The 19087-nt window shown below is 41.0% G+C and overlaps 1 protein-coding gene across 1 annotated transcript in view; it reads left to right on the top strand.

The window, feature by feature from the left end:
* The first annotated feature begins 819 nt into the window (after window positions 1-819).
* GPAT4 (glycerol-3-phosphate acyltransferase 4) overlaps window positions 820-19087 on the top strand; it is a 42569-nt gene continuing 24301 nt past the window's right edge. Inside the window, exon 1 of the mRNA XM_043986202.1 lies at window positions 820-933. The gene's annotated coding sequence lies outside the window, so the exon portion shown is untranslated. The remainder of the gene's footprint in view (window positions 934-19087) is intronic.

A 19087-nucleotide genomic window follows, 5' to 3' on the forward strand; every position in this document is an offset into this window, starting at 1 on the left:
GTCTGTGTGCACTACTGGAGGGATGAAAGTCTGGAAGAGGGTGGGGTGGGTGGGGAAGGATAATGATTTCTGTTTGGGGCATGCTTAATTTAAGACGTCTGGACATCAGTAGGCAGTTGAGGATGTGAGATGAGGTCAGCAGAGGGGTTACAGCTGGATAAATAGACGGAGAGTCACCAGGATAGAAATTATTAATTGAATCTATGGAAGCTTATGACATCAAGGGCAATAGTACAGAGGGGGGAGACCTGGGCCTACTACGTACAAAGCAAGATATACATGCAGAATGATTAGGGATAATTCAGAGAGAGCAGGCACTGTAAAGAAGAGGGCCCGCACAAGTTGGGATTTTGGGTGGGACTACCTTATTTTCTAGAGAAAGCCAAGGACCCGGGGAGCCAAGGTGACCCGGTCAGGCACGACTTCCTCTAGACAAGCCTGGTCTCTGATCCTTTACGAGACGTGCGGGAGGTGATCTACCTTCTGAGAAAAGGGTAAGCAGAAAGCGACACGGCCCCAAACTGATTGGGACAGGGCTGGAGGGGAAGCCAGGCCTCGCACGTCAATCGCCGCCGCCCGGGGCCGAGACAGAAGCCGGCGTGCGTCTTCCTTTTTTAGCCAATCGTTGCCCCGCAAGAGGGCGACTCCAGCCCTCTCCTCGCGCTCCACTAAGGTAACTTGAATGACGCACCCGCCCGCCGGCGGCGTTGGTGACGTCAGCACCACCCTCCCTCCCCCCGCGCGCGCCCCCCCCCCAGCTGGAAAGAAAAGGGGCGGGGGGCGGGCGGGGCGTCACGTCAAACTAGCGTAGACAAAGGGCGGGCGGGCGCGTGCGCACACATTCGCCACCTCGTCTCTGGCCGGCGGTGGGGGAGGGACTGTGAACGGAGAGCTCCTGAGGACCAGGACCTAGACCCCGGTGCCGCACAGCCGGTGAGTATAACCTGGCCCCGATCCCTGCCCTCCTAATACTGGTAACCGCCGACGGAACAGAGGACCAGACTGGGGAGAGGGAGGGTCTGGGATCCGGCGTGGGTTAAGGGCCGGGGTTAGGTTCTCGGAGGCCTCCCCTGCCCGGTTGTGGAGCTCGGGAGACACCATCGTATTCCTCCCGGGGTTCCCGGCGTGGACCATTCCGGCCTCCCCTTTCCTTCCTGGAGTGGAATATTCCTCTCCCCTGCCGGGGCTGCCGGAGCAGCCGTAGACCAGGGTTCCCTCATCCACGCTGAATGGGGAGGTGCACTCTTCCGAGGCGTCCAATGGGGAAAGGATTTCTCTTCCCCCCGCCCACCTTCTCTCTTCCCACCCTTCCTCCTCCTGATGTACTCTCCTGCTGTCTCCTCCCCATCTCTCTCGGAAATCCTACGCTGTATTGTTCCATTCTACGTGTCCTCGCCCTTCCTCCCTGCCTGCCTGCATTTTCTTTTTCCTTATTCTCTGGTTGCACTGGGGAGAGGGAGGGGGGAAAAAGAGAAAGGAGAGGACACGTTCCGTCCCTTTTCTTTCCTCTGGGCCTTCCAAAAATGATTCACTGCTTTCCACTTTGGCATTTCCTTACTGGGGAAGTCGGGAGGCCCAGTCCAAGATTCTGGGAATCCTTCCGACTGAGGGTCTTAAGTGTGTCCTCAGATTTTATGGCCTGTAGGGCTTTTGCTCTTGGAGATAGGTTTTTACAGTTTGCTATAGGGGGCATATACAGCCTGGGAACGCACTGTCAGATGCTTCACACCGCTTATTTTATTTATGATGCCTTCGTATCCTAGAGTTCCTTTTTTTCTAGCTTGGAGTAGTCATGTTTCACCTGAAGAGTTTGTCGCTGATGGTTAAAACTAAACGTGTATATGTGTTTCTAGCGACACAAATATTGACTGAATATCTTTTGGTTCCTTTTCCTTGTTTGGCACGTCATGTTTCACCTGAAGAATTTGTTTCCTTCACTGTTGAGTTTGCCAAAATTTGGAAGCCCTAAGGGTGGGTACCCTCTGCTTACTCAGTTTCATCACTCACATGAAGAAGCCCTGTTTTTAATTTGCCTATATAAACTTGGTAACAGTTTGTCTTGTAATATTGCTAAGTCTTTCGGTCTTTTCACCCTGACAGTGACATATTTCTGATTTTCCAATCCAGGTTATTCCCAGATATCCTTTTAAACTTAGATAACAGAACTGGAGAAACTAACTCCAAAGGGGAGTAACTAAATCAGAGTGATGGAGGCTTTTCATTCTGGAAAGACAGAGGCATAGAGAAATGATCAGTCTCTCTAAAATTATAAGAATGTGTGAAGAGCAGCTTCTAATGCCAGGAGGCCAGCCTTCTTGGTCTTTTGACTTCCATATAGTGGCTTTGTGACCCTGGGTAAGTCATTTAATCACTCAGTCTCCCAGAGAGAAGGTGCCAACCTTCACTGGTAGACTGGTAGCAGAAGTTCCTCCCTTAGAATCCCATACTGATGAAATCATAAATTTGGTAAAACAAAACAAAAACTTATAAAGGCGTGTTTTGCTGTTGTTTCATAGTCTTTTTACTTGTGTCAAACTGTGAATTCTTTGGGGGTTTTCTTGGCAAAGATACTGAATGAAGTGCTTTGCCATTTCCTTCTCCAACTCATTTTATAGATGAGGGGCAGCTAGGTGGTGCAGTGGATAGAGCACTGGCCCTGAAGGTGGGAGGATCCAAATTCAAATCTTACTTCAGACACATATTAGCTATGTGACCCTGGGCAAGTCACTTAACCCCAATTTCCTTAAACATCTGGGGCCATCTCCAGTCATCCTAATCTGTATCTTGCCACTGGACACAGATGGCTCTGGAGGAGAAAATGAGTGAGGTTGGTGACCTTGTTTCACAGCCCTCCCTCAGTTAAATCCAATTCCCTGGAAGTCGTGACATCACCCCAATGTCATGGTCCTCTTCAAGAATGAAGAACAAACATTTTTTAGCTGAGGAAACTGAAGCAAACAGGGTTAAGTGACATGTGTAGGTCACAAAGCTAGTGTCAAAGACCAGATTTAAACTCAACTTCCTGACTCCATGCCTGGGACTCTGTCCACTGTGCCACCCAGCTGCCCTAAGAAAAATAAATATCTGTAGATGAAATTCACCAAAAATCCCATAATGCTTGAACTAAGGAGCATCACTGGATGTTTTAAAGAATATCTAGAAAGAAATATCTAGGGTCAATAAAAAGTACTATGTTATATAGCTGAAGGTAAAGATTTAGACCTCATGGAGACTTATCTGGAGCAACATAGTCACACAAAGAGCATCCATCCATCAGCAGTTATTTATTAATTGTCCACTATTGGGGAAACATAAGTAGTTACAATATTTATACAAAGAGGATATCAGCAGGCAGTATAGGGAAGTAAATACTAGCCACTTTGGGGATCAGGAAAGGGCTTTATGGAGGAGGGGTAAGCTGATCTTGGAAGGAGGTTTGAGTGCATTCAGTGGCATGAGGAACAGACGGCTTATGCAAAAGCACTGAAACAGGAAAGAAATGGCATGTATGAGGGACAGCCAGGATCCCATTTTGACTGGAGCACACATGAAGGGGGGAAGAGAGTGTGATGAGTCTGGAAAGGTAGGGTGCAGCCACATGATGAATATGCTTTAAATGCCAGACAGAAGAGTTTGTATTTGATTGAAGAGGCAGTAAAGAACCTTTGTCGATTCTTGAGCAGAGGAATGACAGCATGAGAGGCTTGTGCTTTAGGAATGTCTCTGGCAACTGTGTAGTGTGTAGATTAGAGGAAGGAGAGACCAATTAGGGAGCTACTGTTAGAGCCCAAGATAGAAGTGATGAGGGCCTGTGATAAATGAGGATGGGCATGTGAGTGGAGAGAAGGGGATGACTTCAGGAGATTGGCATAAGTAGAATCACTAAGATTTGGCAGCTAATCGGACATGTGTCATGTCAAGGGGAGTGAGGAGTCAAGGATCACTCTAGGGTTGTAGTTTACAAACCTTCCTGATTATGAGGATGGTGCTATCCTTGACTATCAGTCAACAAGCATTTATTAAACACTTACTATATACCAGACCACTGTGCCAAGATCTGGGAATACAAAGAAAGGCAAAAAACTCCCTCAAAACAAAAACAACAGTCTTACCTTTAATGAGTATACCCTCTTATTGGGAGGTGGGGGGCATAGTGGCAACATGTAAATAAATAGGCATATACAAGATAAATACAGAGTAGATAGACCTTACAGGAATAATGTGGAAGAAGGTACTAGAAGCTGGAGAAGAAGGTACAGGAAAGGCCTCCTACAGAAAGTGGGATTTGAGCAGATTATGGAAGGAAGTAGAAATGGGGGGGGGGGGCAGAGCCTTCCAGGTATTAGAGATGGAGCATCATGTTTGAGAAATTGCTGCCAGGGGAGGAAGGGGCCAGGTAATAATGATCCACTGTAAATGCCAGAGGACTTTATATTTAATTTTGGAGGGAGGAATAGGGAGTCACTAGAGCTCATTGGGCCACTAATGGTAGTTAAACCTTGCTTTAGAAGAATTACCTTGGCTGCTGAATTGATTGATTGGATTGGGGAGATACTTGAAGCAGAAGATCTTGCTATTACAGTAATTCAGGCAAGAGGTGATGAGGACCCAAATTAGAGCTATAGCTTTGTGAATGGAGAGGAGACATATAAGAGAGATGTGGTGAAAATAGAAGATTTAACAATGGATTGAGTATGTGGCATGAGAGAGCAAGTGAGGAATTAAGGATTACTCTAAAATTACTAGCCTAGATGACTGGGAGGGAGGATGGCAGTTCTTTTTTCTAGATATGAAGAACATTTTCTATCATGAGTTCTTTGGAATTGTCTTGGATCATTGGATGGTAGTGCTTTAAATAATAAGAGTTTGGGGGGAAAGCTAATGAGTCCTCTTTTGGATATATGAGTTTGAGAGGTCCAAGAGGTAATTGCTTGATGATACTACTTGTGATGCAGTAGATAGAGCACTGGACTGGGAATCAGGAAGACTCCTCTTCCTAAATTCAAATCTGGCCTTAGGCACTTACTAGTTGTGTGACCCTGGACCGATCACTTAACCTTATTTGCTTCAGGTTCCTTATCTATAAAATAAGCTGGAGAAGGAAATAGAAAAGCCACTCCAGTATCTTTACCAAGAAAACCCCAAATGTTGTGACAGAGTCCGATACAACTGGAATGACCAAACAACAGCAACAGCACTTGTAGCTCAGGAGAGAGACTGGATCTGGCATCTGTAGTAGAGATCATTGAACCCTTGGAACCTGTTGATCACCAAGTAAGATAATATAGAACAAAAAGAAAAGGGAACTCAGGTCTGAGCCTTGGGAACAATCACAGTTAGTGGGCAATTACATGGATCAAGAACCAGCAGAGGAAAATGAGGATGGAATTAGACTGGTAAGACAAGAACCAGGAGAGAATATCCTGAAGGAAAAGGTAAATATTAGTGTGATATACTTTAGAGAGGTTAAGGATGAGAACCGAGAAAAGGCCATTTCATTTGGCAATTCAGAGATCATTGCTAACTTTGGAGAGAACATTTTCAGTTAAAAAGGTTGGAACCCCAGATTGCATAGGATTTAGAAAAGAGTGAGAGAGGGGCAGCTAGGTGGCGCAGTGGATAGAGCACCAGCCCTGGAGTCAGGAGTACCTGAGTTCAAATTTGGCCTCAGATGCTTGACACTTACTAGCTGTATGACCCTGGGCAAGTCACTTAACCCCAATTGCCTCACCCAAAAAAAAAGAGTGAGAGGGAGAGAAGTGAAGGCATGGATTGTAGATGGCTTTCTCAAGGACTTTAGCTGGGATAGGAGATGTAGGACAGTAGCTAGTGGGAACAGTGGGATCAAGTGAGGGTTTTTTGTGAATGGCCAAGACATGGGCATGTTTGTAGGCAGCTGGGGAAGGACCCAATAGATAAAAAGAAAAGTTAATTGAAAATGAAGATAATAGTGGAGGCAGTTTTCTAGAGAAGTCGAGAGGGGACAAGATCAAGGGAGCTTGTAAAATAGCTTGGCCTTGGCAAGAAAAGACTTTACCTCATCTGAGACTGGAGTGAAGGAGGATATGGTGGGAGAAAATGTCCCGAGGAGAGGGGAGAAGGGAAAACTCTTGGTGAATGATCTAATATTTTTGGTGAAGTTCTAGGTCCCCAGCTGATGAGGGGATTGGGAAAAGGAGTACCATAGGAAGTTTGAGACAGGCTTGAGCATTCTCTTTAGAGAGTAGGATAGGGAATTAAGAATAAAATGTTTGACAGAAATAGGAAATTCAGAAGGTGGGGTGAATATAGGGGGAAAGGTAATGAGTTCAATTTCAAATATATTGAATTTGAAATGCTTAAAGGAAATCTGGTTGGAGATATTTTAAAGGCTTTTGGTGAGTTGAGACTGAAACTCAGAAGGGAGACTAAGACTGCATATATTTAATTCAATAATTCAATGAACATTTATTAAGTGCCACAAACTGTGCCTTAAGTACTGGGGGTACAAATAAGAAAGACAGTCTGACCCTCAGTAAACAGTAAACCCTCAAAGGGTTTACAATTGAATGAGGGAAGATAACGCACAAAAAGAAGCTGAAAAGTAAAGGAGTGAGGGGACTCAGGGACTTTGAATGGTATGATGTTCACTCAAGTCAAAATCAAACAGAACTGCGGGGGGGGGGGGGGGGGGGGGGGCGGATAAGGAAGGCTTTGGAAGGCATTTATTGCTCTACCCTCCAGTTCTGCAATCAGAGGAGAGAGAAGGCAACTAAGGGAGTTGAAAAGGTGTTGAATATCAAAAAGAAAGCTTGGTAATGAGATTTCTGTTGATCATCTTATGGATGAGACATGACGTTCCAAGGAGCTGAAACACAGCAGACTAGTGATGGAAAATGCAGAGTTGTCACAGACAAATATTTGGGAAACATCTGTGTAGATTGATGCCAATTGAATCAGTTATGAAGCCACCAAAAGAGAGATTGTAGAGAGAAGAGAGTCAAGCACAGAGTTTGGGAGTATACCAGCTAGTTAAGGAGCAGGAAATGTGTTATGTCTTCAGTAAAGGAAACTGAGGCACAGACAGGTAGGAGGAGAGAACCAAGGGAGAATTGAATTGAAGAAAAATATATTAATATAGGGCAATGAATGTTAAGTGACCTGCCCAGGGTCACACAGCTAGTAAGGGTCAAGTGTCTGAGGAGGCTGGTTTTGAACTCAGGTCCTCCTGAATCCAGGGCTGGTGCTTTATCCACTGTGCCACTTAACTGTCCCCCCCCCCATCCTGAAGATTTCTATAAAGAATCTAAATTGAATTGAAGGTTTTTCTCTCCAGCTGAGAAGAAGATATTTCTTCAGGTGGACTCTGGTCCATTCCCTTTGGGGAGAGAAGAGATTGGCCTTTGATTCATTTTTCCAGTGTCTTTTTGTCCTCAACCTTTCACCCACCTTTCCAAGGGGCTTTTCCCAGAAGTCTGGAAAGAACTTTAGAGAAAAAAAATTATTTCATAATATTTCTAGAGAAACTAAAAAGGAGAGTTTTAAAAATATGCTTCTGCTTGTGTCAGGGCATGTTTTACAGGCAGGATTTAAGTACAGGTTTTCTTGAGTCCCAGCCTCAGCCACAGCCCACTAAGATTGAAATTATAAATTGGATAAAGAGATTATATCAATGAATATTAGATGATAAAGTAACTTTTATGAGATGCCTAAATAAAGGGCTGGCCTTGGCCTGGGAGTCAGGTAGACCTCCAGTGAAGTCCTGACTCTGCCATGTGCTTGCTGTGTAATCCATAGGCTCACTTAACCTCAGTATCCCCAGCATGTTAATTCTCTAAGACTGCAGAATACAAATACAGGTACACTTATGATCTTTATCAATGGAGGCAGTTTCTACAAGAGTTTTTCTTTTCATTAAATCACATGTACCAAAAGGGAGTTATTGATCATAGATTTAGAGCTGGAAAGGAGCTTAGAAGCCATCGAGTTTGACTCCCACATTTTAGGCAGGAGGAAACTGAAACAGATTAAGTGACTTGTCTAGGGTCACACAGATAAGGAAGAATTTAAGTTGAGATTTGAACTAAGGATTCTTGACTCTACACACTGCCTCATAATGATTATTTTAATGATCTAATATTTGTTAATGTATGCAAATTGCTATCCAATTCATAATTTCAATCTGATGCTTAATATATATTTCCTATTGAATCCTTAGTGGTACTCTTAACATGATTCTCAGTGAAAATTAGATCATTAATGGTTTTAAAAAAATGATTAATTCTTCCACTGAAAATCATGCTCAGATGATATGTGACCTGTATTTTAAAAATATCTTTTCCCGCAGAGTACCAGATCTAATATGTTCTAACCTGGAAGAACTTTAAGGCCCAGCAGTGAACTGTATCATATAAGCTGGCAGGTAGAGAGGCAGCTGGAGGTGAAGCCGATAGAGCACTGGGAAGAACTGACTTCAAATCCAGCCTCAGACACTTAGCTGTGTGACTCAGGGCAAATCAGTTAACTCTGCTTCATTTTCCTCAAATGTAAAATGGGGATAATTAATAGTACCCTCTGGGGTTGTTGTGAGGGTGAAATGAGATAGTAATGAACAGGGGGTTTTTTTGTTTTGTTTTGTTTTTAGCAACAAACATTTATTTTTTCCAGTTACATGTAAGGGTAGTTTTCAACATTCATTTTCATAAGATTTAGAATTCCAAATTTTTCTCCCTCCCTCCCTTTACTCCCTCCTCCACAAGATCGCAACCAGGTTATATATGTACAATCCACAAGTGTTCTTTTTATCAGTTCTTTCTATGGGGGTGCATAGTAAGCTTCCTCATTAGTTCCTTGGGATTGTCTTGGATCATTGCATTGTTGAGAGTAGTTAAGTCATTCACAATTGCTCATTGAACAATACTGCTGTCACTATGCACAATGTCCTCCCAGCTCTGCTCACTTCACCATACATCGATGTTCATTAGTCTTTCCAGGTTATTCTGGGATCATCCTGTTTGTCATTTCCTGTAGCACAAGACCAGTCCACCACAATCATATAGCACCTTCTTCCATCATTCTTCAGTTGATGGACATTCCCTTGATTCTCAATTCTTAGCCTCCACAAAGAGTTGCTATAAATATTTTTTGTACAATTTTCCCCCCTTTTCTCTTTCTCATGATTACTATTGTTAACTGTTTCCCTTCCATCCTATTCCCTTTCCCATCTTCTTCCATCCTATCCCTCTTCAAAAGGGATTTGCTTCTGTCTGTCCCCTCCCCCACTCTGCCCTTCCTTCTTTTGCCCCCTCTCTCTTACTCCACCCAATTGAGTGTGTACATTATTCCCTCCTTGAGCCAATTCTAATGAGATTGAGGTCTTTGAGCCAATTCTGTTGAGTGTTAGGCTCATTTACTGCCCAGATTAAATAGATTACTCCACCCAGTTGGGTGTGTGTGTGTTAGTCCCTCCTTGAGCCAACTCTGATGAGTTTAGGGTCTTTGAGCCTTTTCTGATGAGTGTAAAATTCAGTTACTGCCCTGCTCCTCTCCCATCTATCTCTTCCCCCACTCCATAAGCCTTTTCCTGTTTCTTTCATGTAGGATTTCACCTCTGCCCTTCCCCCTCCCCCAGTGCATTCCCCATACCCCACAATTTAGCCCTAAAGATGTCATCATAGGGCAGCTAGGTGACGCAGTGGACAGAGCATCACCCCTGGACCCAGGGGGATCCCAGCCACAACCTGGCCTCAGACACAAGATAGTCACCCCACTGTACGACCCCAGGTATGTCCCCCAACTCCAATTTTTTATGGTTCTCTGGGGTCTTGTATTTGAAAGTCATATTTGCCATTCAGTTCAGGTCTTTTCATCACAAATACCTTAAAAGTCCTCTTTTGTAATGAACAGTTTTTAGAACAATATCTGGCACATTGTAAATTCAGTATAAATTTGTGGGAACACAAAAATGAGATCATTCCTGCCCTCAAGCCCTCAAAGAGGGTGTTCATGGATGAGTAAATGCAAGATCATTTGGGGCATCATCCTCATCTCTTCACTGTCCTAATTTCCATCTGTTGTAAAGCCCTCTCAATTCTATCATCTTTCCCTCCAAACCCTTCCCCCTTCCAAACTTCTCTGTTACTATTTCGGGCACCACCATCCTCTCAGTCCCCTAGGCTTGCAGCCTGTATGTCATCCCCACATCCTTACTGTCTTTCAAACTAACCCTACTCTCATACCCAGTCGGTTGCCAAGGCCTATTGATTTCACCTTTGCACCATCTTTCTCTCTTGATACTGCCACTGCTCTGGTGTAGACCTTCATTTCCTGGCCCTGGGACTATTGCAATTCCTCTGTGACACACAAGTCTCTTCCTATTCCAGTGCATCTTCCATTCAGACTACAGTGTTTTTCCTAAGACACAAGTTTGATGATGTCATCTTCCTACTTAGTAAACTTCTTTATTACCCCCCAGGATCAATACAAAAAATTCTCTAGTTTGGCGTTCAGATCCCTTCCTCATCAAATCCCCTTGCCTCCCAAACAGACCTTTCCAGTCATCTTACACCTTATATCTCTTCCCCTGTCCCCATACTCTTTGATCTGGTGATATCCGGCCTCCTGCCTATTTCTTGAACAAGACACTCCATCTTTGTGCTCTGGCCATTTTCACTGACTGTCTCCATGCTCATAATGTTCTCCCTCATCTCTGCTTCTCAGCTTCCTTCAAGTCCCAGCCAAAATCCCACCTTCTACAGGAAACTTTTCCCAATGCCTTTTAATTCTTGTATCTTCCTTCCTGATTATTTCCTAAATTTGGATCTGGAAGGGATTCTACAGATCATCAAACCCAACCTCTTTATTTGACCTTTGAGGAAGTTTAATGACCTGCCCAAGCAGGTACCGGAGTTTGAGCTCGAGCTTGCTCCTTTTGAGTTCATCCATTGCATCAAGATAACAGTAGCACTTGCTATATATCTGCCATGGTGTTAAGTGCTTTACAAGGATCATTTCATTTGATCCTTACAGTAACCCTGAGAGGGGTGCCCATTTTTATAGGTGAGAAAACTGAAGCAAACAAGTTTAAGTGACTTGTCCAGGGTCACATAGCTATAAAATGTCTGATGTTGGATTTAAACGCAGATCTTCCTGACTCCAGGCTCGGTGCTTTATCCACTGCACCACCAGCTACCCAATGAAAATCTGGTGGGTGCCATAATAGCCTCCTATTCAACTGATTGGAAATGGGGGCAAGGGAACATGAAATCAAGTAAGTACTAGACTGAAGGCAGAAAGATATGACTGACAGTTTTTGAGGGAGGGAGTAACATGGTTAGATCTGTATTTTGGCACCTTTGTGGACAATTGATTTGAGAGGGAATAGAGACCAATTAGGGAGCTGTTAATTCTAGTCCAGAGGAAAGGTGATGACCTGACACTAGGGTGGCTGGCTGTGACTGTAGAGAAAGAAGTCAGATATCAGAGATGTTGTAGAGTTAGAATCAGCTGGTTTTCAAAGGACTGAAATACGAATAGTTAAAGGAGAATGGGTTTAGATGAATTCTATTTAGAACACAGTGAGTTTAACTTGGCCTTGTAGGAGGAGGGACATCAGAACATCCAAGCTAATACTTGATCTTTAGCATATAGCTATATATTGATGAAATCATAGTATTTTAAGTGTTGACATATGAAAAGTAATTTCTTTTTGTTTGTTTTTGGTGAGGCAATTGGGGTTAAATGACTTGCCCAGGGTCACACAGCTAGTAAGTGTTAAGTGTCTGAGGCTGGATTTGAACTCAGGTCCTCCTGACTCCAGGGCCGGTGTTCTATCCACTATGCCATCTAGCTGCCCCCAAAAGTAATTTCTTAATGGAAAGTAGTATATTACGGGAGAACATCCCTGACTTCTTGGTATTGGCATTAATGAGACAAAATTTCTTTTGGTGCCACATATAGACAATTCTTTTAGACTGGTTGGTTTAATATTGCTTAAGGAATCAGTCAATTACTGCGACTAAATTACTGGCCCCTTAGTTTCCTCACCTATAAAATGGGAACAGTTCCTATATCATTTTACTTCACATGACTGCTTTTAATAAGAAATTCTGTTAGCATCATTCAACTCCATTGGTTGACATGACTTGAAGGTGGTCTACATTAAAATGAACTCTATGGATGACCTCAGGGAAAAGAATGCAAAAGACCCTCACTCAAGTTGCTTAGGGCAAAGTCCATTATCTAGGTGTGGTTTAATCAGTCCTTCACCCATCTTGACTTTGTCCCAGATGAGATTTGATGAAGTTTCTCAAGAAGACTGGATTTTTTGGAGTGGGGGAGAGAAAGGACTGAGAAAGTGATCTCTGGGTCCCCCAAGAAATTGATTCTTAATTATTTTCTCACAACATTCATGTACCATAATTTGTTTAGTCATTTCCCATTTGATGGGTACTCCTTTAGTTTACAGTTATTTGCCAACACGAAGCTGCTCTAAATATTTTTGTATTTATGGGTCCTTTCTTTGATCTCTTTGGTGGGGTATAGGACTCATTACTAGGTATCATTGTTGGATCAAAGGATTTGTACAGTTTAGGAACTCTTTGATTTCGCTTTCCAGAATGACTGGACCAAGTCACAACTCTACCAACAGTGCATTAATTAATGTCCTTGCTTTCCCTATAACCTCTTGAACAACTGTAATTTTCCTTTTTTGTCAACTTTGTAAATATGACAGAGTAAGAATAGAACTTCAAAGTTGCCTTAATTTGCATTTCTTTAATTCTTAGTGCTTTGTTAATAGCTTGGCTTTCTTTCTTAGAAAACCACCTATTCATAAAGAAGCTTATCTTGTGTGAGAGACAATATATGTATTTAAGTGAAAGAGTATTGATAGATTATATACAAAATTGAAGGTAGGTACTATCTTTTTGCCTTTCTTTGTATCCCCTGTGCCTAAAACCTAGTAGGCACTTGATAAATGTTTATTGACTGACCAAAAAAATTAATTTTGGGAGAGGAACTTGGGAAACCAGAAAAGATTTGATGAAGAAGGTAGTGCTTGAACTGTCTTAAAGGAAATGAGGAATTCCCAGAGTTGAGGGCGGGTGTAGTGCCTGGAAAATGGTAGATACCATTTTGATACCGAATTGATATTCTTAATACTATGATATTCTTAATATTATTCTTAATACTTAAGACTATGTTACTTCCCAAGAAGCTCTTTTGTCTTCCATGACTATGGGAACAGATATTTCATCTTTACCTCATCCTTTTTTTTTTTTTTTTTTTGCGGGGCAATGAGGGTTAAGTGACTTGCCTAGGGTCACACAGCTAGTAAGTGTCAAGTGTCTGAAGCTGGATTTGAACTCAGGTACTCTTAAATCCAGGACCAGGGCTTTATCCACTGTGCCACTTAGCTGCCCCTACCTCATCCTTTTAAAACTTCTATTTTTTGTATAAATTTCACAATGCATATGATTATCATTACAGTGGTGCATATGTATAATTTACAAATAACATATGTTAGGAGGGTACATCCTCAAATTTTTTACTGGTAGGAGTGTGCTATCCAAAAAAGAAAAAATGGAGGCCGCTAGACTAGTTCATGGAGACATCCTTCATGCACGTACAACTGCTTCTGGGAAGGTAAATAATTTCTCCTATAAATTACATATTTATTTCTGAGTAATGTGGTGTTGTCTGTTTCTGGCAGGACTGATGATGTTCTTTTGAATACTTCCGACAGAAGTGTAGCCTAACGTGCTGACTGTTTTCTGTTCTTAATTATAACTGTTTTTCACAGGCTTGTGCTTTCCTTTAAATGTCTGTTGGCTTCCAGTGACTGAAGCTGAAGAATACTTGATCTTGGTTGCATTTGAACACTATTGAATATTTAGTGCTTCAAGTAGAGTTCCATTATGGTATTTCTTTGGTAACATCTTGTAGCAATGCAATATTTATTTTATGGAATATATTGATATAGTCTGCCACATAATGAATCTGTGGTACCATGAGATCTGTTTAAAATGTTTTTCTCCGTTCATGCTGCAGAAAGATGGGGAAAGAGAAAGGATTGTGTATATGATTTTCCCCAGGAGATAGTTGTACATATGATGGCTTACAATTTAGATGCTTAGAGAGAGGGATATAGTCACTATTGCTTAGCTGGGACAGAAAAACAGCATTTTCTTTTGCCTGCTGATTTGTCATTGTATTTTCCTGGTACCAATGGAGTTTGTGGTTATGGCGCATAACCTTCCTTTTTGGTATTTTAGGACCTCTTTTGTGTAGGATTAAGACTTTTGTCAACTTTTGGACATGGAACAAGAAGAAAAGCATTATCTTTTCAGTAAGAATGTTGTACAGGTTGATCTAGTAGATCTTGCTTGAATAATTTAACAGTTTCTAGTTCTTTTTTTCCCCTTCAGTTTCTAGTTCTTAAAAAAGCTCATTTTGTCACCTGTATAAACTTGCTTAAATTTTGTTTTGACAAGTAACTGCTTACTTATAGTTGAATCCTAATCCCCACCAAACAATGAAGTAAAACAGCATAAAAGTGATTGTGCCCCATATTACTTATATGCAGCCTTATGTGTTAGTTTTATTAAAGAAAAAATTGTAGCAACATTGTCCACTGTTTTAAATATGAATCATGTTTAAAGTTACCTTTTTATTGTTATAGTAGTCTTTTGATTGTTTTGTTTACTCATGGCATCTTTATACACTTTTTCCCTTATTTCTTTGAATTCTTCATATTCATCCTTTATAAAACTGTATTACCACAGGCTAAAAGCCTTTTCCATTTGTTGGGACACGTGGTTAGTTTGGGGGAAAGGGGATTGTTGGTTTTTTTTTTTTTTTTTGGTGGGGTTTTTTTGGCCACTATAAATAATTTTGCTAGGAATCTCATAGAGGTAAATCTTTTATAAGGTATCTTGAAAAATTGTAAATTGTTTTCTACCAGTTATAAATTAATATGCCTATTTTCCCACATCTCCATTGTTTACCATTTTTGTCAGTTGGATGAGTGTGAGATGAAACTTTAAAATTTATTTAATTTGTATTTCTATGAGAGGTTGCCCTGGTAGAGTGGATGGAGAGCTGATCTTGCATCCAGGGAGACTAGAGTTTGAGTTCCCTCTCCTACATATACTGGGTGACCCAGGGGAAGGGTAAACTTTTTCCCTAAGATTATAAGTTGCAAAAAAGATGCCTATTTGCATTGGTAGAAGGAATTTTTTTTTCTGACCGTTCTCTATGTACACGAAATCATAGATCCATTCCAAATTTTATGATTATCTGTTTTGAGTATCTTTTAGGTTGTTATTTATATTTTATATAACTTCTGTTGTAAATTGTTTTTCTTTGAAATGTGGTCAAAGACATATTTTTTACTTTTTTACTGCACATATATTGGGAATTGGCTTTTCTGGCATAAGTCCAATTTAGCCATAATGAGAAAATTTTGGATGGTTACCGTCATCTCTGCTAGAATTATAGTATGTATCAGTATTCGTTAGCAGTATTGATCTGATGTTTACTTTATTTCTCCTTGATTTGGTAGCAAGTTTGTATTAGAATTTGATAGATAATAATAATTTCCCCCTTTTTTTCCTTATCACTTATCTTTATTTTTTAAAATAATAAACATTTTTATTTATAGTTTTGGGTTCCAATTTTTATCCCTTTTTTCCCTCCCTCCCCTCGTCTCTTCCTGAGGCATCAAACAATCAGATATGGGTTATACATGTATGATTATGTAAAACATTTGTCATTTTGTATTTTTCTCCTATTTTGAAAACAGTTTAGACCACATATTCTTAAACTGTGGGTCTTGACCCCATATGGGGTCACATAACTGAATGTGGGAGTTGCAAAAAATTTGATAGTAAATGTTTTATTTTTTGGATGCCTATTTTATATACCTATTATATCTGGTGTCACATAAAAATTTCTCAGGTGAAAAGGGGTTACAAGGGGAAAAAGTTGAAGGCCTGGTTTAGACCATAGTTATTGTTTGTTCTTTAAATATTTCATAGAAGTCACTTGTTTAGAATTGGAAGTTGTTTCAAATTTTTTTTAATGGGTGTTCATTTGTGGCTTTCTCAGTTTATTTTTCTGATTTGTTAATTTGGTCATCTTATTTTTTTATAAGAGGCAGTATAGTATAAGCATGGTCATGACCACTCACTCTACCATCTAACTAGATGTGAATTTTTTTTTTTTTCATTTAGGTACATCAAATACTTAAGTATATAAAGATCATGGATCTCTTAGAGCTGGAATAGATCTTAGAAGCCATCTCTTCCAACTCCCTTGCTTTGCAGATTAGGCATCCTAGGCCTGAGAGGGTAAATGACTTGTCCAAAATCATGCAGATAAGTGGCAGAAATAGGATTGGACTCAGATTGTACTGATTCAAATCCAGCAAAAATGCCAGATTTTATTTTGACCTGTCAAGAAGCAGCTTTTAAAGGGGTGGCTAGGTGGCGCAGTGGATAAAGCACCGGCCCTGGATTCAGGAGTACCTGAGTTCAAATCCCACCTCAGACACTTGACACTTACTAGCTGTGTGATCCTGGGCAAGTCACTTAACCCCCATTGCCCTGCAAAAAACAAAATAAAACAAAAAAGAAGCAGCTTTTAAGTTGGAAATTAGAGTGGTTTCAGTTCATCTTTAGCCACATCAAATTAACACTTTGGAAGTTCTGAAATGGAATTGTTCAATGAAGGCAGAGTTGTATGGTGGAAATCATGATGGATTTCCAGTTAGAAAAAATGAGTTTTGATCTAGCCCTGCCAGTTGTCTGACCTTGAATAGTCAGTCAATTAATAAAAACTAGTTAAATACGGCTATATGCAAGGCATTGTGCTTAACTCTCATCAGGACTTGTAATCTCTCTATTCCCCAGTATGCATATCTGTAAAATGAGGAGGTTGGACTAACCTGTAAATTTCCTTATTTTAAATTTATGATCCTACAGTCTCACCAGTGTAATTCTACAACTTGTAGACTTTGATGTTAAATTTGTGATTTTATTGTTGCTCTTGTTGAGTTGTTTCAGTTGTGTTGTACTCTCCATGACCCCATTTGGGGTTTTCATTGGCAAAAATACTGGAGTGGTTTGCCATTTCCTTCTTCAGCTTATTTTACAGATGAGGAAACTGAGGCAAACAGGGTTAAGTGACTTGCCCAGGGTCATAGATTTGTGATTGCTTTATATTATTTTGGGGTATACATACAGATCATGGTAGTACATAGTTTGTTCCCAATTTCAATGTAGAATTTTCTGAAACCAGAAAAGTCTTCGAAAATTTTAAAGTACAGTATAAATGTGACTTACTCTCTCCTGGTTAGAGTGCCTTTAAGAAAAGCTCTCTCCACTGGTAAGTTGTATCCTATCTTTGCCTTCCTCAAATTAATTTTTACCTAAAATTAATAATCTCCCCTTCCTTTGTCTTAGTACCTCTTTCCTGTTCTAACCTTTCTATGCTGAGTGCTTAATCTCTCCAGGAATAATTTATTTTTCCTCATAAATTCTAATTTTCCCCCTCAAGTAATTTCCTTAGATTCTGTATCACTTTCCTCCGAAACACAATATTGAATTCAACTTGACTTTTACCCTCATGTTTTTCTTGACTATAGGAGTCCTTTGGATCTTATACCAAGTTGTTTTGGAAAATACATAGATTGTGGGAATCAAAATGTGAATGAAATTATATTGTGAACAAAATTAGCATTGAGGGCTTCTAAAGGGCTATTTGGTCCTTAAGTCAGCCCAACCAGATGAGCAAGTTGATTGCATTTTCTCCATGATATATGATCATAAAGAAGTGAGAGGCAGTTGTGTGTCAGTGAGAAGAATCTTAGCCCTAGACCAGTTAGTTGTTAGGAAACCTGACTATTAGTTCTGGTGTTGGCAAGAATTAGATCTTGGACAGGTCAGTTCCTCTTTAGGCTTAAGTATATATAAAATTGAAACTATAGCTCCTGCCACTTAGTAGGCACTGTATAAATGTTTATACTTATGTTTCCATGGGTAAGCCACTTAATATCCCTGGATCTCAATTTCTTCATCTCTAAAATAAAGAGATTAGACTATATAGCCCTCTGAGGTCCTGTCCAGCTCTGAATCTTCAAGCCTACAATCTTGTGATCCAAGCCCAAGACTGGGCAGATTAGACAGGAGAAAATTTAAGCTAGCCTGCCCTACACTTGGTGTTTAGGACTAGGATTAAGCAAAAATTAGCATTACATAGCCTTACTTTTGTTGATGACAGTCTTCCTTTCCCCCTTTCTCTCTTTTAATGCTTTAAAACCTAGAAGGTGACTGTAATGAGGGCTGGAACCAAGGTGGTGGAATAGTAAGAAATACAGCAGGATTTCCCCCTCCATCCATCCAGATTCCCTCTAAACAGATCGAAAAAGTACACCAGCCTGAATACTGATTAGGAAATACAAGGGAAAAAATCACAGTGAATCACACTTTCAGCCCAAGTTGGCAAGAGATGGAGAGGTCTTTGAACACTAGGCATGGGTCCAGCCATATGGGCAAAAGGCTAATAGCACTCAAGGATTGTGCCTAAAGGCACAATGAGATTCCAGAGATTGAATTGGGACACCTCATGCAGGGTGTGGAAACAGGTCAACTGGCATTTTTGTTGACCACTCCCCACATCTGGGTCATAGATTCTGGGAGGACTGAGGAAGGTACCTGCTCCCAATGGTGACATTCCAGAGTGAGAAGTTGCAGACCCTAGCCTATGTACTGAGTAAGGAGGAAGTTCAGAAACAAGCAGTGGCAGTGGGGCTCAAACCCACAGGTGAAACAGGGTCTCAGGTTTAGCTTCTAGCCCAATCTAAACCCTACAGAGAAATAACCAGGGCAGGAAGACCCCCCCAAAAAGGGAAACCTACAGGTCTGTCACTCTAAACCCCCAGAGCTTTCCAGGTGTCTGATAGCAGGATTCAGCAGCAGGTTTCTATTGTTGAGGCATCACTGAAAATTTGAAAGTCCCCAGGCTGAGCTGTTTCTGAGAGTCTAGAATAACGAAACATTCCCAAGAAAGTATCCACAATACCAACCCAGAACCTCTCTACAGAAGTGCA

This window comes from Dromiciops gliroides, chromosome 2 (genome assembly GCF_019393635.1).
Source record: "Dromiciops gliroides isolate mDroGli1 chromosome 2, mDroGli1.pri, whole genome shotgun sequence".
In the NCBI taxonomy this organism is placed as follows: domain Eukaryota; kingdom Metazoa; phylum Chordata; class Mammalia; order Microbiotheria; family Microbiotheriidae; genus Dromiciops; species Dromiciops gliroides.